This window comes from Stegostoma tigrinum, chromosome 32 (assembly GCF_030684315.1).
Source record: "Stegostoma tigrinum isolate sSteTig4 chromosome 32, sSteTig4.hap1, whole genome shotgun sequence".
NCBI lineage: Eukaryota > Metazoa > Chordata > Chondrichthyes > Orectolobiformes > Stegostomatidae > Stegostoma > Stegostoma tigrinum.
Window position 1 is genome coordinate 13,258,957 of NC_081385.1, and position 25,696 is coordinate 13,284,652.

Consider the following 25,696-nt stretch of genomic DNA (forward strand, 5'->3'; position numbering starts at 1 on the left):
GAATTAACAGAACTGCAAGGATTTCAAGATTTACGTTCAGCAAGATGCAAGGTCAAACACACTGTTATAAACTTCAATTTTTCCTTACTCTGATAAATGTAAGATCTTTTAACACTAATGTTTCAAGCCTGTTTACTTAATTTAGCATGAGATAGAGAAACAAGGTGCAACACGCCCCCAGTTCTGAATTCTACTGCTTGGATGTTCGGGATCAAGATTTGTGTACCACTGTCCTTTAACAAGTTAACAAAATCATTCACCTTAAAATTTGTGGACAATAAGTTAGAGTTAACGTTTCGGGCTCGGTGCCCCTTTCTTCAGAACACCCAAAACCTGCTGAGTTTTCTAGCAACTTCTGTTCTTGGTTCTTAGAAGCTAAGAATTGCTTTTGGGCAGGTTCCAGGAGAATGAAATATGTACTTGAAATATGAAGTATAAAAATGGAGGGAAATTTAATGTAAATTAATTGTTGCCTCATTTAAAAGTTGTCAACTAAAATAGTGTTTAGTCAATGTTTGTTGTCTGACCATCATTATAGTCAGTACTGCAATATTTGATCAGCTAAGCATACGCTCTAGACAATGTACTATTACCCAAGTGCTCTCAGTAACCCATCAAGTTCAATTAACTCATGTTTCAGGGAGCCCCAGGCACTCTTACTTTTTTCATTCAGCTCTCAAACAGTCCACTGCTCCAGGGAACCAGTAAAATTCCAAGCATAGGAATGAAAGACCAAAGGGCCTTCAAGCCTGAACTGCTTTTCTCAAGCTTCTAGAATATAAACATGAAGGCAGATTCATCAATTTGATATGTCAGTACTACAAAGTGCTTAGACCTGGAAGGGCATGAAAGACACTTGGCCCAAACAGATTTAGCAGTCACAACAGGGCAGTGCATTGTATGAATATCCACAGATACGTTGCTTTTAAAATGAGCTCTTGTCCTGTTTCACAGTAACTACTCACCAAAACACACAGTCAAACCTAACCCAAGGGCTCACCGTACTTATATAATGAGTTATATTTCAAACAGCAGTCACAGTGTTCTTATTATAGTTGCAGGTTTCAATCCATTTCTCCACTGCTCTAGCTGCATATGAAGTAGTAAAGATATCAAGGGCTGTAGACTCCCTGCAGTAGGTAGAGGAGGTGATGTAACCCAGGACTAAAAAATATTGGCGAAGGTTTTCTGGTGGACAATAAATCCACTGTGGGGAAATCAGTTATGTTTGCTGTCAAAGAGTTTGCTCAGCATTATGACCTTGGGTAACTTCCAACAAGGGCCATAAAAGATGAGTGCCAGCACAAACCAAATTATTACCCTCTTCCCAGATCTTCCCATTCCAATATAAAGTTTCAGAACAAGGAAGGGAGGTAATAATCTATCCATTTCACATGTGCCAAAAATGGGCAATCACCTCCCCCCCCAACCCCTTTCCCCCCCTTTTATGGAATCATGGGATGAAGGTGTCGCTGACCAGGCAGCATTTATTGCCCATCCTAATTGAGCAGAGGGCAGTTTAAAGTCAACCACATTGTTGTTGGTAGAGAGTCACATGTAGGCCAGACCAGGTAAGTATGGCAGTCTCCTTCTGTAAAGGGCATTAGTAAACGCGAAGGGCTTTTCTCCCTGACAATCCTCAATGTGTTCATGGTCATCATTAGATTCATAAATTCCAGATATTTTACTGAATTCAAATTCCACCATATGCCATGGTGGGATTCAAACCTGGGTCCCCAGATTAGCAAGTCTAGCTATAATACCACGAGGCCATTGCCTCCCTGCTTTAGAGATAAGTCTATGACCTGTGCTCATACAATAAACAGTCTCAAAATTTCAAAGACCCTTTGAAATTAACACATGGAAAGTTACAGGTTGTAAACTGCTTTCCACTGTGCCAGTGTGAATTCACATGTACAAAGACTGGAGCTGTAAACAGTATAACATCAAAACTGTTAATATGTAACATATTGAATCTAGGTCATTCTTTGCCAAGTAAGCCAAGCAAATCTTAAAGATTTAATTATTACACATTAAGATGCACACAGCTGCCCTGGACTTATTTCATAATAGGCATGTAAATTTCATAGATAACAGGGTGTAGAGCTGGATGAACACAGCAGGCCCGGCAGCATCACAGCAGCAGAAAAGCTGACTTTTCAGGCCTAGACCCTTTAGGAAGACATTTTTCTGAAGGGGGGGTCCAGGCCCGAAACGTCAGCTTTCCTGCTGCTGTGATGCTGCCTGGCCTGCTGTGTTCATCCAGCTCTATGCCTAGATATCTCAGGTTCTCCAGCATCTGCAGTTCCTACTATCTCATGTAAATTTCATATTTGGATGATGGATAAACCATTTGATTTTTAGTATGCGATCTGGTGTCTTCATCTGAAACTCAGACGTCTTGCTTTGGTCATTTTTAGTCTTCATTTGTGTGTATTCTACTACTTTGATAATTAGCACCTTACTGCAGAATTATTAAACTGTTATGAATAATGTACCATGTAACAGCATGTGACAACAGTCAAATACACAGATGCAATGCTATCTGTTAATAGCTTGCTTATTTATTATCTTTCATGATAAGGATCAATCTACACAGTTGAACTTGAGATGCATGTTTAACACATTGCATCCTGTATTTAGATATGCAATCATCATGCAAAATTTATCTAGGAGTACCTCAAGTTCTTGGATCAATTTCTGGTGGTCAGCAGATATATAAAATCTGAAATAATTTACCTGAAATTGTCACGATTAAGAGCTTGCCCTACATGTGAAATCTCCAAGACTAATTTTTCAGTGTACAATTTGTTTGGACAGCTCGGAGTTATTTTCCATAAAGGTACATGCAATCTTCAGCCTCCAGCCATATCAGCATGGAACAAGCAGTTGGGAAGCTTGGAAATACATTGTGGGAACCTTCTTCTGTCAGATATTATGGAAGGTCCACTAACTGCTTTTACTCAGTCACCTGATGGTGTACTTGAGTGGCCAGGAGTAAAATTCCACATTATTTGATAGAAGATACTGGAAAAAGGGCTAAAGGAAGCATAAATCTTCAATATTTTTGACCAATCTTTGGTTACATCAGTTGCTCTAAGATTTGCGTGACTCGCAATGGTAGGGGCAATGCCAACATGGAATATGAATGAAATGTTGGTTTTGATCTAAAACTATTTATCAATTTGCATGATTCTGAGGAACAGTGCTTGGATACCAACTCTGAAACAAATCTATAGAATTCTAACAAGTTCAGATGTAGATTGACCTCAGTTTGGGATAAGTATCTACCTAATTTAGGTACATGGAATAAAGCAAAAAACTGAATTTATAACCTTTTGCTTATGACCTCAACTGAAGAGTTTATAAATAAGTCACAGAACCCCACTAGAGAAAACTGAGTAAATGAGTTGTAAAATTTAAAAAAGGAGCAGGGATATCAATCCCAAAATCTGAAAGGTCTGTAGTTCAAATCAGTAATGGTAATCAGTAATCAGTACTGGTTCCCAGTATGCATTTTCAAGCTTCCCAACTGCTTGTTCCATGCTGATATGGCTGGAGGCTAAAGATTGCATGTACCTTTATGGAAAATAACGCCGAGCTGTCCAAACCTAAGCTCTATCTGGACTAATTGGACCAGTGTATGTCATCCCCATTTTGGTAGGCTAAACCAAAATGATACAGATGAAACTGGGATGGTTAAAAATTTAGGTGAATCTATATCAAGTAGACAATACTAAAATGTACACATTTTGAACTTGGAACACCCTCAGTTGTTTTCACTCCAATAACAATGATGCTACAGCTCCTAGCACAAACACCTGATACTTGGATGTTGGTGAGCACATCTCATTCACCTTCCAAGCAGGACTTAGACTGAACATACATTGGAGTGGAAGTAAACCATTCTGCCCTTAAAACCATTCAATAAGATCATAGCTGATTGGTTTGTTTTTAATTTCATATTCCTACCTACCCTTGAATCCCCCGCCTAACAAGAATCTATCCAGAGAGGCTTGTCAAGATGGGAGTACTTGAATCCGTAAATGATTGTGTGTGACTGGACTATACCTATGGTAGCAGTGATGTGAAAATGGATTGGTATGCATCTGAGGTGATTTTAGGATTAAGATCACTATTAATCTGGTACTGTATGCTGAGCAGTATGCTGTACCTTTAATCAATGACCTATTTGTTGAACTAGCTGGAGGTCAGTTTTTCAATAGAATTGACCTCAGTAGAGCCTTTCTTTAGAGGAATCTGATTCCTGAGTCACAGAAATACTTGATGTCTGTAACACATGAAAGACTATTCATACACAAAAGATTTCTATTTAGAATCACATATACAGGTGCATTATTCCAATGTGCCATGGACCAGATTTTCAGTAGATTGTAGGGAGTCCAGTGTCAGTTGGATGATAATTTAATGAAAACAATTTAGATGTTGTCCTCCAAGCGCTTGAAGATTATAGCTTGAGTGTGAGGGAAGAGAAAATGTGAAATTTGTAAATTTTCCAAATATTGAAGCTATGTCATTGATCCTAAAAGGGACTACACAAGTCACCTTCGAAAAGTTATAACTGAGGCACCAGCACCCAAAAATGAATACCAACTACAACCATTTTTGGGCTTGCTCAATTACTATAGCAGGTTTGTCTTAAATTTTGCAATCATTCAAGCTGCTGCACAATTAATTGTGCCAAAACAAGAATTGGAAATGGGAATATCCATGTGAATAAGCTTTTATCAAGAAGATATTTACTCCATAAGGCAGTAGGCTAGACTAAACTGCTTCCCTCCAAAATGGCCAATGATGCCGTCATCACATCAGTCAAAGTGGTAGTACAACAAACATGCATACACATAGGCAATGTGTTTGCGTTTTGAATTCCACATTCCCATCTGCCCCTGACTTTCCTCAATTCCCTGCCTACGAAGAGTCTATACTGCCTTAAAAATATTCAACAACTGTCTCCATCACCTTCTGAGGCAGAATGTGTTCCCAATTGCATAATGCTTAGAAATTGTTGCTCCTCATCTCTGTTCTTGATTTTTTTTTTGGGGGGGGGGGTCCCCCAAGTTTGAAAATGGTGTCACCTGGTTCTGGTCTGAGCTACGAGAGGAAACTCTTATCCACGTTTACCTGGTCAAAACCATTTAGAATCTTAAAACATTTCAATCAATGCACCCCTCCCACCTCTCAACTCCAGGTCCAACCTTTTCTCATTAGGCAACTTGCTCAGGCAATGTAGTAAATCCCTTGGAACTGCCTCCGGTGAAGTTATATCTTTCCTTGAATAAAGAGACCAAAACTGCAAGCAGTATTTAAAAATTGGTCTCACTGACGACCTGCATAACTGAAACATAATATCCTTGTTTTTATGCTCTCAGGATAAAGAATAGCGTCCCATTAGCTTCCTCGATCATGTGGTATCTGCATACTAACCTTTTGAGACACGTATCAAGCACCCAATGCAATCTCAGCTCAAATAATAGTCTTTTTTCATTCTTCCTGCCAAAAAGTGAACAACTTTACCTTTTCCAACATTATCCTCCATCTGTCAGATCTTTTTGTCTAATTCATTCAAGCTGTCTACATCCATTTGCAACTTCCTTGTATCTTTCTTCCAAGACAGCCATTCTTTGCGTTGACCTTGGCAATCCTTCAGTGACTTTAAAAGGTCAAAAATAGATTAATAGGCACATTCCAGGATCTCTAAATTGGGTTAAGGCAGCATTTAGCATGCTTGCTTTCATTGCTCAGATCTTTTGAATACAGCAGTTAGGACATGATTGGTGATGCTTCTACTGGAGTAGAATGTTCAATTCTGGTCGCCCTGTTATAGGGAGGATCATATTAAGGTGGACCGGGTTCAGAAGAGATTTACTTGGATATTGCTGGGTAAGGAAGGTCTGGTCTGAATTATAGAGAAAGGCTGGGACTTTTTGCACTGGAGCATAGGAGGTTGAGAGATGACTTTCTGGAGGGTCATAAAATCATGAGAGATATAGGTTAGGTGAATGGTAGGTGTCTTTTTCCAAGTGTGCAGGACTTCAAGACTAGGCAGACATATTTTTAAAGGTGAGAGGAGGAAGGTTTTTGTTTTAAAATGAAATCGGGGCAACTTTTTATTAAAAGAGATTGGTTTGTGTGTGGAATGAGCTTCCATAGGAAGTGATTGATGTGGGTACATTGCAATGTTTTAAAGACATTTTTATAAATAGATGGATAAGAAATAGGACAAGCAGGTGGGAGAAGTGTAGTTTGGGATCATGGTCGGTGTGTACTAATTTGACGAAAGGGTCCATTTTTGTGCTGCATGACTCTATAGCTCAAATAGGTTGTTTGAACTTCTTTCCCAGTTTGTCCAAGTATAACATCAAACCCTTACTTGCACATAAAGCCAAAAGGAAATGAGTGTATGGTGCACAGGCAGGTAATGGCCTAGTGGTATTATCATTGGACTATCAATCCAGAGACCCAGATAATGTTCTGGGGACCTAGGTTCGAATCCTGCCATGGCAGATGGTAGAATTTGAATTCAATAAAATAACTGGAATTAAGAATCTAATGATGACTGTGGATCCATTGCCGATTGTCAGGGAAAGCCCATCTGGTTCACTAATGCCCTTTAGGGAAGGCAACTGCCTTCCTCACTCGGTCTGGCCTACATGTGACTCCAGACCCACAGCAACGTGGCTGACTCTAAACTGCCCTTTGGGAAATTAGGGATGGGCAATAAATGCTGTCTGGCCAGCAAAGCCCTCATCCCATGAATGAATAAAGAATGTAGTTCACAAAAGACTGGGGAATTAAAATGCTGCAGAAAAATGGCAACACTGAAAATACTGGCACTATTTCTGGAGAGAGGAAAAACAGGACCAATGTTTCAGCTCAACATTTAACTGTCTGAACATCAGCTTAAAATAGACCAGATGACCTTGTTCTGTGTTGTAATGACTCGGCTTTATCAGGACTAGATTTCTACATTGAACAAACAGTACAGGCCTTTCGGCCCACGATGTTGTGCTTACCTATTATCCTACTAAGATCAATCTACTCTGCATTCCCTACATTTTACTATGCTCCATGTGCCTGTCCAAGAGTCACTTAGATGTCCCTAATGTATCCAACTCTACTACCGCCGCCAGCAGCGCATTCCATGCGCCCACCACTGTGTAAAGAACCTACCTCTGACTCCACAATTACTGCTAATACCTGCTGAGTATTTTCAATATTTTGAGTCTGATTTCAAACTTCCAGCATCTGCATTTTGCTTTTGAATTGAAACACTGCACAAGCTGAGCTACTTTGTCTTTTCAGAGTCCAAGGTTGAAGCTGATCTAAGGTTAGTGCAATCCCTTGCCCACGTAGGATTACACCTGCTTCTTCAACACATTGTGATTATCATGGACACGGCCAAGACAAAAGAAGTTAGCATAGAAACTTGAGAAAAGATGACAAGCCAAGAAACTTGTAACCTCGGTCATTCCTTCATTAATATTTTACTTGCAAATATGCACCCAAAAGACATTAAAAGTGAACGCTGATAATTAACAAAGATCAGCAGCATCTTTATGATGGTTAATGAAGTGCTTAACCCGATTAGAGGAACGCATTGTATTCACGCAGAAGTAATTAGTCACTGCAGCTGGATCTGAATGTTGCACATTTTATGAACCTGAATTTAAATGATTTGCTCATGAAACCAGCCCCACAAAGCCAACAGATGAAGAAATAGCACAAATGCTGCAAACAAAACAGAATTAAATCCTAAAAGAAAGCCAGCCATCTGAAAGGGGGAATGGGTCTGGTGAGACCACTTGTCAGCACATTTCTGACAATGATCCGCAACCACTACCATCAGCTAACGTCTCCCAGATGCTGAAAGATTTGCTGTGCTTTGCCCAAGTTTGCTTTCATTTTACTACCACACAAATTCCCACTGTTGCCTGAAAGTAGCAGGTACAGATTGAAGCACAAAAGTTCTGAAACATGTCCCATTAAAAGGAAACCTCTTTTGTTGCCCCGGGAACAGCAGGCACACTCCGAGGTTATGTTCATTGAGAAATTTCCTTTAATGATATTGGCAGAGTACAAAATCTGTGGCTTGTCTGCTGAGGGAGGCTGGGAGGGGGTTGTGGGGTCAAGGGGTAAGGCGAAGGGAAGCAAGGAAATGGGAAGTAGAGAGGAATATCCAGTTTGCCAAATTCTGAAAAACAGAAAGAACTCAAACAGACTTTCTTTCTAGCAAAACACAAACATTGCAGGAGGTCACAACCCAAGATCATCACGAATGTGACAAAGATAAAGGCCGAAAGATGATCTCCCAAGTATTTTACAAATATCTGGGAAAAACTGTGATACAAGCCATGACAAAGCCACAATTATTTCCGTACGCCTATAGTTTTTGGAAATGGAATCAACATAATAGTGTAATTGAAACCTCAAAGTTATCCACAGGTTGTATGTAACAAGATGTTGAACTGAACTGAATCCAGATAGTTTTCAAAATGGATGTTGACAGATTGCACCTTCCAACATTGGGAAACCATTGCTATTTGCATATAGCAGTCAGCAGGTGATACCCTGATCTGACAACTCACTGACCCTAAACCCCACCTCTTCCACCGTTATATTGATAAGTGTATCGGCACTGCCTCATGCTCCCAAAAGGAGCTCAAACAGTTCATCCAGTTCACCAACACCTTCCACCCTAACCTCCAGTTCACCTGGACCTTTCTGTCTCCACCTCAGGCAACCACTTACAAACCAATGTCCATTTCAAGCTCACCCACTCCCACAGTTACCTGGAATACACCTCCTCCCACCCACCTTCCTGCAAAAAATTCCATCCGCTATTCCCAATTGCTTTGCCTCCGCTGCATCTGCTCCCAGGACGAGGCATTCCGCTCCCGCACATCCCAGATGTCCTCATTCTTCAAGAGCCGCAACATCCCCCCTGCAGTGGTCAAGAACACCCTCAACTGTGTATCCCGCATTTCCCGCAACACATCCCTCACACCCCTCCCCCGCAATAACCGCCAAAAGAGAATTTCCCCCTCATCCTCACAATCCACCCCACCAACCTCCGGATACAACGCATCATTCTCCGACACTTCTGCCATCTACAATCTGATCCCACCACAAAAGACATTTTTCCATCCCCACCCTTGTCTGCCTGCCGGAGAGACCACTCTCAGTGACTCCCTTGTCCGCTCCACGCTCCCCTCCACACCTGGCACCTTCCCCTGCAACCGCAGGAAGTGCTACACCTGCCCCCACACCTCCTCCCTCACCCCCATCCCAGGCCCCAAGATGACTTTCCACATCAAGCAGACGTTCACCTGCACATCTGCCAATGTGGCATACTGCATCTGCTGTACCTGGTGTGACCTCCTCTACTTTGGAGGAACCAAGTGGAGGCTTGGGGACCACTTTGTAGAACACCTACGCTCGGTTCGCAATAAACAACTGCACCTCCCAGTCGCAAACCATTTCAACTCCCCCTCCCATTCCTCAGAAAACATGACCATCCTGGGCCTCCTGCAGTGCCATAATGATGCCACCCGTAGGTTGCAAGAACAGCAACTCATTCCACTTGGGAACCCTACAGCCTAATGGTATTAATGTGGATTTCACCAACTTCAAAATCTCCCTCCCCACCACTGCATCCCAAAACCAGCCCAGCTCGTCCCTGCCTGCCTAACCTGTTCTTCCTCTCACCTATCCCCTCCTCCCACCTCAAGCTGCACCTCCGTTTACTACCTAACCTCATCCCGCCGCCTTGACCTGTCCGTCCTCCTTGGACTGACCTATTCCCTCCCTACCTCCCCACCCATACTCTCCTCTCCACCTATCTTCTCCCCTATCCAGCTTCAGTCCACCTCCCCCCTCTCCCTATTTATTTCAGAATCCTGTCCCCATCCCCCTTTTCTGATGAAGGGTCTAGGCCCGAAACATCAGCTTTTATGTTCCTAAGATGCTGCTTGGCCTGTTGTGTTCATCCAGCCCCACACTGTTATCTGAGATTCTCCAGCATCTGCAGTTCCCATTATCTCTGAGCAGTTTGACTAATCTTGATGCCTTACAGTGCAATGCTCTACTTCAATGACTCGGAGAAAGAAAGAAATTAAAGTTTGCAAGGGGCTAATCGTCTATGACTTTCCATGTTCAATGACAAGAGACAAGAACCTTTGGAGGAATTGAGATGAGAGAGTGAAAGAGCATTCATTCCAAGAAGTCAAAGATTGCTGAATATTTTCTGTTCAGCATCTCAATAAAATAACAGCAAGCCAACAAGAATGCGTGTGCGCATGCGCATACGCTGCACACAGGTATGACAATGTACTGTAACCTTGGTAAATGTGGATCACCCAAATGGTCAGAATTGACAGCTTTGGCAAGATCAGAATTCGACATTAGTTGTAACAGGACCTTCTGGGGAAACAGAGCAGAGGTGTCACCTAGTTTCCAAAATGACTTGGGCATTTAAAATGAGCAAACCAGGGACATTTTCACTTAGCTTATACAATTCTCAAGAAGAAAATCTTCCCATACACCGGTGAAAGCAGATTTGCTGTTGGCACATTTGCAGACTTGTCTTTTATACAGATGTTACTCAAAAGCATGGAGTGCAAAAAAAATCTCTTGCGGTTTACCAGTTAATTTTTAATTTTGGGTTTTTTTTAAAATCACCAAGTATTTAAGCATTGGATACCTATTTAAAAAGTGAAAAGCTAGGAATAATAAAGGGGAGGGGCAGAAATAGTCAAATAGCTTACCCCTGCTCCTATCAAGTGATCCCTGACATTCACTAAGGTTAAGGCTGCTCCAACCATGCCCTTAATTCCTATTTTACTGCCTGCACCCCATAACCCCGAACTTCCAATGTGATGTTACTATGGTTTTAGGTGGTGTACTTTGTCCTGGCTATTTATATGAAGAACGGTTGAGACAAAGGTGCCAAGTGGTTTGCTTGAAGCAAATAAAGTAAACTGCGAGGACTTGGAGTTGTATTTTAAGTTGGAACGATAGAAGTAGCTTGACTGGGTGGGGTCAAGCTCCCATAGAATCAGGACTTATAGTTTTAGCTTTCAGCACTTGCTGGGTTCTTGAAACTGGATGTGGAAGCTCTTATTTCTCTGTTACAGCTAAAAAGCTGGGATTCTCTTCCTGCTGCTACAATTACACATGCGACAATCTATTTTCATTGAATCTGCCTGTGTCAAGGGTGTGTTTATGGGATGATATTATATTGCAACAGATAATTAGTAGTTAATATACATATTTTGCTAAGTATTTTGATAGGTACAGTTATGCCAATTCTTTCATTTTTATTATTTTTACACTGCAGTTAAAATACAGAAAGTGCATTTTGCTTCAAGTCAAATAGTTTGACCAATCAAATTGCACCTGGAATGAAACACTTATATTTACCTTTAAAGAATCAGTCTAGGCCTTAACTTCTTCCTATTTTTAATTTTATTTTCAGGGGGCTTGGTTTGGTCTTTTAACACCATTAACTGGAACTCTGACACACTCAAATATTGACAATACGCAGTTATCCAAACTGCATTACTTTTCCATAAAGGCCAACACTTCATTTCCCTTCCTAATTACCTGCCACATCTGTATGCTATCATTCATGGTCATATTACACCCTCTACTATAGCATTCTGCTATTCTGTCCTTTCAAACTGTATTCTTTCTATTCTTCCTTCCAAAAACAGACAACTTCACATTTGCATTCCATCTTATAATTCTTTTAACCCCTCTCATCTCTTCTCATGTTCTCTGGATCCTGCCCAGAATTGACTATCTTCCTTATCCTCAGATCAACAGGTCAGTAGCCTATAATATAAATATCCAAGTTATACATTAGATTGCAAATTAAGGCCCCAGCATTAATCCTTCTGACACTGCACTAATTACCGTTTGCCATCCTGAAAACACCCTTTGAACCCAACTCTCTTATTTGTCAGATAATCCTTAATCTGAATTAAGGCATCACCTCTAACCTTGAATGAACTTGTGTCACATTATCAAACGCATGTTACAAACTCAGACACTACATTCACCGGTTCCCTTTTACCACTCTTGGATTTTACATCTTCAAAAAGGATGCTACTAAATTTGTCAAACATTTCCCTTTTACGAAGCCACATTCACTCAGCCATTTATAATATGCTATTCTAAACATCCACCTGCCCTTTATCATTGGATAACATCATATTTCCCAATGACTGCTATTAAAGTAATTGTCCTATAGACTTTTGCTGATTGTCTCCTGTGTGTCTTGGGAACTAGCTTTACATTTGAAGCTTTCCAATCTCCTAGGACATCCCAAAGTCTAGGCAATTTTGGAAGAATACAAAAAATGCATTTGAGGGTCTTGTGGTGCAGTGGTAATGTTCATTCCCACAGCCAACAGGTTTAAGTCCCATTTTGGGATAAGATAGCTATTTTGATGGTGGGGGGAAATCTAAAGTCTTCAAGACTTTAGATTAGAGGATCCAGAGCACTGGTTACCCTCATCCTATTCGTTTGCCTGTTCCTCCCCCTGGCCCCCCTCACCCAAATTGTCTGAGAGTGCTTCAAGTCACTCTTCGCCATTTGGCTCTTTATTTTCTACGATTCTTGGGACGCTTTCTGACTTTCAAATGATACAGATGCAAACCGCTTGTTCAAAGTTGTGTTTTTTGCTTTCTCAATATTATTTCCATACCCTCACTCTTTAAAAGGGAATGGTGGCTTTTGCTACCCTCCTTTTTATGTACTTGCAGAAGCTCTCGCTGCTTTTTAAAAAAAATCTTTGCAGTTTCTCTCATTTTTTTTCTCACTTCTTTTTCCTCCCTCAATTATTAGTCTTGATCCTCTGCCGGTTTCTGAGATGTCCCCATTCCTGGATGCAAACTAATAATAGACTTATGGACCGAGTAACCAGGAAAGAGAGAGATATTTAACACTATAGGATTTGGCATAATTTTGACTTCATAGTGCGAGAATCCATCCCAGAGAGTTGGATTTTTTAGCACCAACTTTTCACCTATTGGTAAAAATAATTTATTCCAAAATGTATAAAGGTTTAATGTGAAATCTCAAGACATATAGAGCCTTTAGTAACTTGCTCAACTTGTGGGATCCTGCTAACACTCCAGTTTAATTGTTTTGAGGAGAATTCTCTTGTGATTAATACATGGGCATGAAGTTTGTAATCTGCAGCAAAATGGTGGTGTTTACCATTGACTTCTGAATTCCCTTTGTTTGGGGGGGGGGGGGGGGGGGGGAGGGTGGTGGTGGTGGTGAGTCCAAAATTAGAGGGCATTGGTTTAACATGTGATGGGGGGGGGGGAAAGAAGAGTTTAAAAAGGGCCCAAGGAGTGACTTTTTCATGCAGAGAGTGCGGTACGTGTATGGAATGAGGTGCCAGAGGGAAGAGAGAGAAAAAAAAACGGTGGAGGCTGGTACAATTACAACATTTAAAATAGGCATCTGGATGGGTATGTGAATAGGATGGGTTTCAAGGGATACTGGCCAAATGTTGGCAAATGGGACTAGATTAATTTAGGATATTCGGTTGGCATAGATGAGGTGGACCCAAGGGTATGCTTCCATGCTGTACAGTTTTATGACAGTGTTAACTTTTACCTCAGTCCACTGTAGCAGAACAATTCCCAGCAACTATCACATCATTGAGCAACCAATTACATTTATGAATTATAGGAGACCAAAAAAAATCCAAGTAAAATACCCTGAAACAAAAACAAATTGCTGGAAAAGCACAACAAGTCTGTCAGTATCTGAGGCAAGAAATCGGAGCTAACGTTTCAGGTCTAGTGACCCTCCTTCAGAACTGACGGTAGCTAGGAAAATGATAAGTAAAGCCAAGTAGCAGCTAAATAAAACACCCTTTTGTCGTTTACTTTAAGAATTAGACATAGATTGGGGCATGTATACTAAAAGGAGAATTCAAACAAAAAAAATTATTTAATTATAAAAGGAGACATTCTACTGCCATTAAAAACTAACTTTTTCTAAAGCTTTTAGACTTCCTATATATAAACCATCGAAAAGACAATTTTGAATGAAGTAAAAGTTAAAGTTCACTTAAGATCCCTGATATTTAATTGATTTCCACAGCAAGGCCGTCAACAGCTTAGTGGTGTCGCCAAAAGCAACTTCTACATTTGACCACGGGTCAGCAGGGATCAGAATGCTGCCAGTGTTAGACATTTTCTAAGATACCCCTGAATCTCTTAGGCACAAGGCAGTATGTATTTATTATAAAAGCTGAATTTGTTGAAGAAACTCAGCAGATCTGTTTTTCTCTGCACAGTCTAAGATGGAACATTAATCCGGTATTAAATGCCACCAGACCTGCTGAGCTCCTCCAGCAATTTGTGCTTTTATTTTGGATTTCCAGCATCAGTACTTTGCTCTCATTTCGGTTTTGTGCGACACCGAGCAGGATGATAGACTCAGTATTTGAAGCAGAGAAAATGCTGACACTGTCGCTCACCACACAGATTGTGTGTAAGATAGATAGGTAGATAGATAGATAGATAGATAGATAGAACATTACAGCACAGTACAGGCCCTTCGGCCCTTGATGTTGTGCCGACCTGTCATATTGACCTCAAGCCCATCTAACCTACACTATTCAGAGTTCATACAGAGATTGCATTAAATCCTCTGATGGAGCATGGTGCTCACTGCCAAGTCTAGCACTTGTTTACCATCTCTTACTGCTTGAATGGGGCACCAGGCCATTTCAGAGTGCAGTTAAGGGTCAAACACATTGCTTCGGGTCTGGAGTCACACAGGAGGTCAGACCAGTGAGCGATGGCAAATTTCCTTCCTTGAAAAGTATTAACAAACCAGGGCTGGGAATTCCTGAATGTGTTAATTTGATTTCCACTGTTGTCAAGTTACACTTGTCAAAAATGAACAAACAACAGAAATTGCTGGAGAAGCTCAGTAGGTCTTGCAGCATCGATGGAGAGGAAGCAGAGTTAAACTTTCGGATCTAGTGACTCTACTTCAGAGATGCAAGCTGCCTGCAAAGTGTTGAAACAATTAATCTGGAAGTAGTACAAACGAGGGAGAGAGAATGAATGAGTCACGGGCCAAACAGCTATCCTTTTGTATGTATCAGAGATAATGGGAACCGCAGATGCTGGAGATTCCAAGATAATAAAATGTGAGGCTGGATGAACACAGCAGGCCAAGCAGCATCTCAGGAGCACCTGCTCCTGAGATGCTGCTTGGCCTGCTGTGTTCATCCAGCCTCACATTTTATTATCCTTTTGTATGTACTCAATTATCTGTTTTCTCTGCGAACTAGGTCAAGCAAATGAGATCAGAAACAGCAACCTTTTGTGAATTCAGAAGTAAAGATGATTAGGGCACATTTTCCATTGGGGTTTAAGTGTGACGTCCCATACTATCACATGCACAAAGATTAGTTACAGGTCCATTAAAAACAGTGCTTTTTACATAAAGGAAGAATTCAGATTCCTTCATATCACACTAATTGATTATTCCAATTTTTTTATCTGAATAGAGGTTTATAAAAGCAGAGAACTTCTAGTAAGCTGAGGCACCTATTTGGGATACAGTTTGTAATAGGTTAGCTCTCAGGTAAATTTTGAGTTGGAAGATGTTTGGCACAAGATTTTCCCACATTTGGGTATAGCTGTATTGGCCTGGCTACTTAATTGCCTCGCAACAGGACTTTTCAGATGAAGGTTTCAAGTGATACCTGTCAAGTTATTTCTGATCAGAATAGCTTCTTTTCAAATAAAAAAATGAATAGATGATGAAAGTAATTGGCAGTCTCCAAGTTGCTAATGGTTTCTATCCTGGAGTCTAACCTCAAGTTGATTTGTTTGCCATTTGAAACACAACACAATGGAAAACAGCTGTGCTCTAGTTCAGAAAGTGATTATATTTTAAAATTTAAAAGCCATGTATGAGATCTAGTTCACAAGTTGGGCATTTGTAAATCGAGACACCCCCGAGCTGCTTTACCTAAAATTCGAACCCAGTGAAGGTGGTATGTTACAATGTCACAAATCCTATATTGTTGGAGCTTGAACCAACCAGGGCCGTTGTAAGTGAATGACCTATTCAAGTTTATACATAATCATTTTCAATGCTTTTCAGAAAAACTTCTCTAATGGTCGATACTGAAAAGACAAGTTGCTTGATATGCAAGAGCCCTGTTGCTGATGCCGCATCCTTAACAAAAGGACTAGCGAACAACATTCCCTGCAATTTATTTCACTGCAGTACCCAACCTCCAATGTCAGTGTGTGGCAGCGGCTTCTGGAAGTGGGAAGCATTTCTCATGGACCAACACGTACAGAGCTACCCAACTGCTGTGCTGTGGTTGGGCTTGGTTTACGCTGATATTTGCGCACATCAAGTCCGAGTGGAGCCAATATCACCAAAGCCCCATGGAATACTGCCAGCCAACTGTTTGTATCCATTTATAAAAAAAAAGTTTTAAAATTTGTGACATCTTCATTGTGCTGGGAAAGGCACTGCTCTCTTTCTGTTTGAAATACTCAAGTTAACTTGTCTGTGCATGTCTTCAAAATATCAGGGCATGTAAACAATAAATTAGTTTCAAATTGGGAAGGATATCCTTTCATAAAAACCCAACTTGCATCAAAGAAGTGAGAAAGGAAAGGGAGCCATTGGAACCATTCATACTTGATCAGAATACGGCCACCTGCTATGGTGGGATTTGAACTCTTGTCCCCCACAGCACTAACTTGGCTCTCTGGATTGCTGGGCCAGTGACATCACCATCACACCACCATTCTCCCCCCCACCCCCCCACCCCAGATTGGCACGATCCAGTTCGTGAAGATTTAAAGGTGGCTCTCTCTCAGGTTAGCGGAAAGGAACTCGAGTCTAATCCTCACAGTGAAAGTCATTTTTGACATTAGAAGTTACCTGACTAGGAAACGGAAAAGCAAGTAAGCTATTGGAGATTAGATTTGGTTCCAGTTAAGGGATCAAGTTAACTGATGGAACAGCTCTGGACGCGGTTAAATGAGGAATTGGTTACCCCCATTTTGTAGGCAATGTTCTCTTTAGTTAGTAATCATCGAAGTCTTAAAACCTCAAGTCTTGCTCGTTTATACTTTTAGGCTAGTTACTGGGAATGTCAATATCTTTAATGTTATCAATCTCTGCAAAGACCATAACACTGATTTCATGTTGTAATGATAATTAATGCTAACATTTCCATCACCTAAACAACAACAACAAAGTGTGAAGCTGGATGAAGACAGCAGGCCAAGCAGCATCTCAGGAGAACAAAAGCTGACGTTTCAGGCCTAGACCCTTCATCAGAGAGGGGGATGGGGTGAGGGTTCTGGAATAAATGGGGGGGGGGGGGGGGGGGGGGAAGTGGAAAGAGGCAGACTGAAGATGGAGAGAAAAGATAGGTGGAGAGGAGAGTATAGGTGGGGAGGTAGGGAGGGGATAGGTCAGTCCAGGGAAGGCGGACAGGTCAAGGAGGTGGGATGAAGTTAGTAGGTAGGAAATGGAGGTGCGGCTTGGGGTGGGAGGAAGAACAGGTTAGGGAGGCAGAGGCAGGCTGGGCTGGTTTTGGGATGCAGTGGGGGGGGGGGGGAAAGAGAAGAGCTGGGCTGGTTTTGGAATGTGGTGGGGGGGGAGGGGGGAGAAGAGCTGGGCTGGTTTTGGGATGTGGTGGGGGAAGGGGAGATTTTGAAGCTGGTGAAGTCCACATTGATACCATTGGGCTGCAGGGTTCCCAAGCGGAATATGAGTTGCTGTTCCTGCAACCTTCGGGTGGCATCATTGTGGCACTGCAGGAGGTCCATGATGGACATGTCATCTAAAAGACTGGGAGAGGTAGTTGAAATGGTTCGCGACTGGGAGGTGCAGTTGTTTATTGCGAACAGAGCGGAGGTGTTCTGCAAAGCGGTCCCCAAGCCTCCACCTGGTTTCCCCAATGTAGAGGAGGCCACACCGGGTACAATGGATACGGTATACCACATTGGCAGATGTGCAGGGGAACCTCTGCTTAATATGGAAAGTCATCTTGGGGCCTGGGATGGGGGTGAGGGAGGTGGTGTGGGGGCAAGTGTAGCATTTCCTGTGGTTGCAGGGGAAGGTGCCAGGTGCAGTGGGGTTGGAGGGTAGTGTGGAGCGAACAAGGGAGTCACTGAGAGAATGGTCTCTCCGGAAAGCAGACCAAGGTGGGGATGGAAAAATGTCTTGGGTGGTGGAGTCGGATTGTAGATGGCGGAAGTGTCGGAGGATGATGCGTTGTATCCGGAGGTTGGTGGGGTGGTGTGAGAGAACGAGGGGGATCCTCTTTGGGCGGTTGTGGCGGGTGCGGGGTGTGAGGGATGTGTACTGGGAAATGCGGGAGACGCAGTCAAGGGCATTCTCAACCACTGTGGGGGGAAGTTGTGGTCCTTGAAGAACTTGGACATCTGGGATGTGCGGGAGTGGAATGCTTCATCCTGGGAGCAGATGCGGCGGAGTTGGAGGAATTGGGAATAGGGGATGGAATTTTTGCAGGAGGGTGGGTGGGAGGTGGTGTATTCTAGGCAGCTGTGGGAGTCGGTGGGCTTGAAATGGACATCAGTTACAAGCTGGTTGCCCGAGATGGAGACTGAGGTGTCCAGGAAGGTGAGGGATGTGTTGGAGATTGCCCAGGTGAACTTGAGGTTGGCGTGGAAGGTGTTGGTGAAGTGGATGAACTGTTCGAGCCCCTCTGGGGAGCAAGAGGCGCCGCCGATACAGTCATCAATGTAACGGAGGAAGAGGTGGGGTTTGGGGCCTGTGTAGGTGCGTAAGAGGGACTGTTCCACATAACCTACAAAGATGCAGGCATAGCTGGGGCCCATGCGGGTGCCCATGGCCACCCCCTTTGTCTGTAGGAAGTGGGAGGAATCGAAAGAGAAGTTGTTGAGGGCGAGGATGAATTCGGCTAGGTGGATGAGGGTGTCGGTGGAGGGGGACTGGTCGCGTCTGCGGGACAGGAAGAAGCAGAGGGCCTTGAGGCCATCTGCATGCGGAATACAGGTGTATAGGGACTGGACGTCCATGGTGAAAATGAGGTGTTGGGGGCCAGGGAACTGGAAGTTCTGGAGGTGGTGGAGGGAGTGGGTGGTGTCACAGACGTAGGTAGGGAGTTCCTGGACCAAAAGGGGAGAAAATGGAGTCCAACAAAATACAGTTCAATGTTTATGTATCTGGCACTCAACCAGGACAGAAAGCACTACACAATACCGTACCGCATGATCCAACCTCTATTTACAAATCTTTCTTAAAACCCAAATGCGCAATTACCTTTAATCTTTCAGACTTGTTTGCCAACCCAAGCAACAGCCCAATATCAAATTAAATACAGATTTTAATTCAAGATTACTGGACTTTGCATTGCTGGTTGAACTGAGCTTTGCAAACGTCCCTACAGCAGCGAGCGTGATAAGAAAAATCAAGGAAAAACTTGCAATGACAAGATACCTTTCCTGATTTTCATCTGTGCCAAAGCACTTTATGATCAGTAAAATATCTTTAAACTGTTGTTAACACATGAGCTATTACAAGTGCTGTCATGTTGGGAGGTGATGATCTAGTGATATTATCACAAGGTAACTAATCCAGAGACCCAGGTAATATTCTGGGGTTTGAATTCGGTCATAGTACATGGTGGAATTAGAACTCAATTAACATCGGGAATCGACAGTCTAATGACGACCACAAAACGGTTGTTGATTGTCAGGAAAATCCATCTGGTTCTCTAATTCCCTTTGGGAAAGGGGAACCACTATCTTTATCTGATCTGACCTACAAGTGACTATAGACCCCAACATTACTAAGGCCTCTGCTTGTAGGGGATTAGGGATGGACAATACATGTCAGCTTAGCAAGTGATGCTCACTTCCCGTGAATAAAAAAAAAGTAAAATACTGTGGTATGCCATTGTGATTGGAAGCATTTGCTTTTCCCAATAATCAGCATATTCACTCTCCTGCATACAGTGTTAAAACTTATTACCTCAGCAATTTTATATGGAACAGTCTCACTTGCATTTACAAAGGGATATAGGAATTATTTTGATTAGAAAAATGGCTCACATCTGTTCTTAAAATAAAATGGCACCAGGTTCAGATAATGAATATTTATGATTAGAAAAGCAGGCCTCAATACAAGCGTGGCTCTGGCTGAATATTTGACAACTTGTCAACTTTACTGTATCAATTTCAGCAAAAAGATATTTTTTGAATTAATTTTCACAAGTTTAGTCACTTTTTTCACATTTTAACAGGACACCCTGTTTAAATCTAATCAACACAGACTGAACTGTGGCATTCACCGCATTAGATCACCGAATGTCATTTTACAAGATAGCAGTCCACAATCCAGTCATTTCTGCAGAAAACGTGTATGTATAAAAGGAAAATTGCCATGTGAAACAAGAAAGAGTTTGAATTGTGTTATGTTGATACCACACAAGAAAAAAAAAGACTTTAACTGTTTTGCACAGGATATCTACTATCGTCTCATGCCACAGTTCACAGATTTTGCTATTAATTTACATGTCAAATAAATTAACACATTTCTGGATTAAACATGGCATGAATATCAGTAATGGATGCCGTTAGCTCTAACCTATTATCCAGATGTGTGTCCTGTTTTAAGGTGGTGTTTTTCCTTCTTCATCAAAACGTAGCCATGAGCGAACAAGGCAGCAAAATATATTATTGGGTATCAGTTCTCCCATGGTCAAAAGGTAAGAGCTTCACCACACAAGAAAAAATAATGGCAAACAAGGGAGGCTGCACCTAGTTCCATCAAACTGCTCCAGTCCTGTCAACACCCATCCCCCACCCACCCACTGCTCATATATTCCCTTCTTCCCAGATTCTAAGGCCAGGTTTCCAAAAGTTGGAGTGAGGGCTCCGACTGGGATCACAAACTGAAGGAACAATGGCTATTTTCAAACCCTGACTGTCATAACTGCTGTACTCTGAGTCTAACAGGCCTCACTCTAGTTTCTCAGGTAAGGTTTCGTGATAGCTTTCAAGCCTCAGAATGGGGTCAGTGGGAAAATGATTAGAAAGCACTGCTCTAAAAAGGACCGGGGCAAAACTCACACTGCACTAGGAGTTATCACTCAAGATTCCATAGTGAAGAATAAAGGAAATGGAAGCACGGTGAGAATTTGATAGAGATAGAGGCACTCCGCTTAATTCACCACTACTCCCTAGTTAGTGTTTCTGTGAGGATAAAAACAGGGTGAGCGCCCAACAGGGCAAAATCTTTCACTGGGCTTTGATGGGGTGGGGCCTAAAACATTGGTGTTGAGGGCCAATCTTTGTAAAGGGGCATGAGCGAAATTTTATTTTTCCTGCTCTTCTATACTTGTCAATTAAGTACTTCTTTCCTTCCAATTCCACAAGACACTATTTTATACAAAACAACATTTGCAACGATCAGTCATCAGAAACAAGGGTGAACAGAGTCTAACACATCCTCATTTCATAGCTTGACCAGAGTAGCTATGGGGAAGGAAGATTTTTTTGTATGAAGCTGCACATGAATGGAGAGAACTCAGGGGAGTTAACAGTTTAAAAAGTGAAACACTAATCTTTGCAAATTAATAACACAAAGGAAAATCATGTCAAGTAAGCTCCGCATTCAATGATTTTACAGGTGACCTTTTTCAAACCAATGCACAAAGATTGACTGAGCAGCATTTGTTTGCAAAAGAATAGGTTCAAGAAACTGAATATCGAACCCAGTCTGGAACCACGACGATCGGAGTTTGTTAGGAGAATAAGACTTAGCACATCCTTTCACATTGCAGCAACAGTCCTCAGGCAGGCTAGATTTAAAGAACACCATGAGATCATGTCACTCCTGCATGCTTCCTACATTCTGTACAGATGGGTCTCCAACAGCAACAATACCTATCCCCTGCAGCCCATTCAGAGTCTGGTGCAAGCTTTTGTCCTGCTGGATTTCTCACTGAATATTTCAGACCCTTATTCTCCAAGAAACTCTAACAACGGAGCAGAGTGGAATCAAAGGGAATCTATCAAATTCATGCCCCTGCCTTGGATTTCCTTCATTGACTGCCTATCAGGGCCATCATTAGCCAAATGATTTGGGCTATTTTCAGTTAGAAGCTGATGGCTTTGAGGTCTCAAAAGGTAAATGCCTACTCCAGTGGGTGTTGATGAGTTATGTAGTACACAACTGCAACTTGGGCAGAAGTCAAATCTGGAGAACAGCAGTAGACAATTATGCAAGATCGGAGACAAAATCTTAAGTAAATAAGCAGCTTATACCAGCCACACTTTAATTAAATAGGCTAAAATTAGAGCAGCAATAATGGAAACTAAACCTCTAGTTAGGAGGCATATCCAATTAAGTGTTCTGCAGTTGCGATTATGAACCAGGCTGGTTTGTGCTGTTCAGGGCACACCGGTTTTAAATAAAAAAAGTCTCCAGCATACTATTTCAGGGTGGCCCCTCAAATTCAATGTGGTATTTATGGTTATTTAAAACTTTTGTTCATGAAAAGCTGTAGGGTTGCTGTATTTTCACTTTCAGATGAACATTTATGCACCAAAAGGGAACAGCTCAAGATGTATTTGAGATTCCACACAACAGTGACAGTCTAACAAATCATGGAAGGCAGATTTAAACTCATCACGCAGCAAATTATTACAGCTGCTGGAATATCTATGGAAGATCACAGTGGGTCAGGCAGCATCTATGGAGAGAAAACAAGCTAAGGGTCTACATGACAAATTCATTGGGCCTCCCCTGTTCTTGACCTCAGATGTTGAGTTTCTCTACACAAAAGGACGAGAGAAGATAAAGGGCAGATGTTATTTGAAACGGTGCCAGGCTATTTAGTCTGATTCCACTTGTCACTAAATACAATTGAAATCTTTTGCCTGAAAAGATATTTATTCTCTTAATGTGGCTAATGTTATCAGTGCATTTATCACCTATCTCTACTTCTACGCTGCCCCTTGAGTAGGTAAATATTTTCCATTGTGAACCACTTGTTTTGAATAAAAAGAACATATTGTCTGGGCACGTCAGACTTGGTCATCCCACCACTCACTAGACAGAGACCAGGAACAAACGCATACAGTTGAGATGATTAACCTTGAACGTGTTGCGACAGACTGGCCACTTGACGGGAGGCACAGTATCTCAGTGATTAGCACTGCTGCCTCACAGCATCATGGATCCAGGTTCATCTTCAGCCTCAGGCAACTGTGTGTGGAGTTTGCCCATTCTCCCTGTGTCTGAGTGTGTTTCTGCTGAGCACTCCAGTTTCCTCCAACAGTCTAAAAGATACGTGGGTTAGATGGGTTGGCCATGCTAAATTGCCCATAATGTCAAGCAACATGCAGACAGTCCATCGGTACAGGGGTAGGGTGGTGAGTGGGAGTGGGTTGGGTACAGGTGGGATGATTTTTGGAGGGTCAGTGTGGATTCAATAGGCCAAAAAGCCGCCTTCTATACTGTAGGGGTGCTATCAGTAACACAAATCATTAGTTATTTGAGTGTGAGAGAGAGAGAGAGAGAGAGAGAGAGAGAGAGAGAGAGAGAGAGAGAGAGAGAGAGAGAGAGAGAGAGAGAGAGAGAGAGAGAGAGAGAGAGAGAAGTGCGCGCCAGGAGGCTTGGTCATGACACTTGCATCTAGTTTCAGCAAAGAATCAACTTTGTTAACAGAACAATGATTGAACTTGGTCTCTGTAACTCAGTGACGTGCGACACACGTGTTTGTTTGTGTCATTTGTAAATGGCTGTCTTCCCCAGGGATCTTTATTTCTGGATATACTTTCCGCCCTTTTCGTGTTTCAGATTTTATAACCCATGGAGCTGTTTGCATCTGTTTGTTGTTAACTTTGCAAAACACAGTCTGTTGAATTAAAAAGAGTTATTCAATCATGAATCATCTCTCCAGGTTCCCATTACCCAGAAGATTGTACATACTACCCGTTCCTAGACAGGAATGTACACAGGGGTAAACAGCAAAACTGACTGATTATCCAATGGCTTGAACATCTTTTAGATAGCATGTGTGTTATATACAGAGCAAGACTGACTGGCTGACTAAAAGACAAGCCCCAAATCAAGTCTTCATCCAGGAGGACAAGAAATGCTTGTACAGGATTAACAGGAGTGAGGATTACTTGAACTAGATTAAACCAGCAAAAAACAATTTTTAACTACTCCAGTTTTATTGCTGCCTAGTGCAAAAGAAATTTAACAAAGGTGACACCCAACAGGTCAGAGAAGTTCACTGGGTTAAAAGCAAGGTGTAAGAGGTTAAATTTAAATCACAACCATATGAGAGAATTTTGCAAACATAATTAGCTCTTTGGGTAAGTCAAGGAGTACTCTGATGGCACAGCACAAGGGCAAAGAGGGTTTTTCTGAAAGAGATGAGTGGTATCTGGGGGTAGACGGATGCTGTCAGCATGTCTCTGTCCCTGACCGGGTCTAAGGTCAGTCCAAAACAGCATCTCTAAAATGCAGCTTATTGTGATGATAGCAATTACCAATAACATGCAACCAACTAATGTAACCTGCCCTTGGCTGTTGGGATATCATAGATGGCAATATTTTTCCCCCCGATTTCCCCGTGCAAAGCTGTAGGACTCCACAGATTACATTCAAACTACACCCAGACTCCAACATTATTTTTTTCAGAAACATAAAGATGTACAACAGACAGCAATGAAAACATCTTGTTCTCAACTGAACACATGCAAGGCCACAAGTCACCAAGGTTTTTGGAAGAAGGCTCCTGTACTCCATGGAGGTACAGTATAGACTGAAACCGGTTTCTTGGAACAATGTGTGTGGCTAAGAAAAGTTTCTATCTTCGCAACTGTGGTGAACCAATGAATAAATCTTGAAGAGGAGACGTATTTTGTGTTTGTTTATTTAAACCACTTATTATACTTCCAGAGGGGTTTAAATTTTAAATCAGATTTCTGTCTGTTCTCAGTGATCCCATTTCTAATCACCTCCAGCTCTATAGTCCCTCTCCAAACTCACGTAATTCTCCAATTCTAGTCTCCTCAGCAACCTTGATTTTACTAGCTCCAAAACGTTAGTTTCTGGTTACAGCTGCCAGGACCCAGAGCTCGACTTCAAAAACAAACAAATTGCTGTAAAAAGCTTAGCAGGTCTGACAGCATCTGTGAAGAGAAATCGGAGGTAACGTTTTGGATTGAGTGACCCTTCCTCAGAACAGGGGCAGGGTCTGAGGAAGGGTTACTCAACTGAAACATTAACTGCTTTCGAGAAACGTGCAAGCATTTTTAAATTCACGTCAATTAAAACAGAGAAATAATGCGGCTAGACTCTGGAAGATGCAGAATAGTATTTTTGCACAGGAGGGGGAGGAACGAAGGGAAAAAATTGTGACAACAGTTGAAACTGTTTTTGTCTGTTTCATCCATCATTTCAAAGCACAGCGTCCAGTGAAAAAAGCAACTTTTCATCAAGAATTCACTATGAAGGGCCTGTACTGTGTTGTAATGTTCTATGTTCTATATGTTCTATGTGTATAGGAAAGCTTTAGAGGGATATGGGCCGAAGAGCTAATGGGAGAGATTAATTTAGGATATCTGGTCGGTATGGACAAGGTGGACTGAAG

At 42.0% G+C, this 25,696-nt stretch overlaps 1 protein-coding gene across 5 annotated transcripts in view; it reads right to left on the bottom strand.

Annotated features, from left to right (window-relative positions):
- The window catches only part of LOC125466883 (cell adhesion molecule 1), a 376,965-nt gene that overhangs the window by 181,227 nt on the left and 170,042 nt on the right, over positions 1-25,696 (bottom strand). The gene's annotated exons all lie outside the window — the stretch shown is intronic.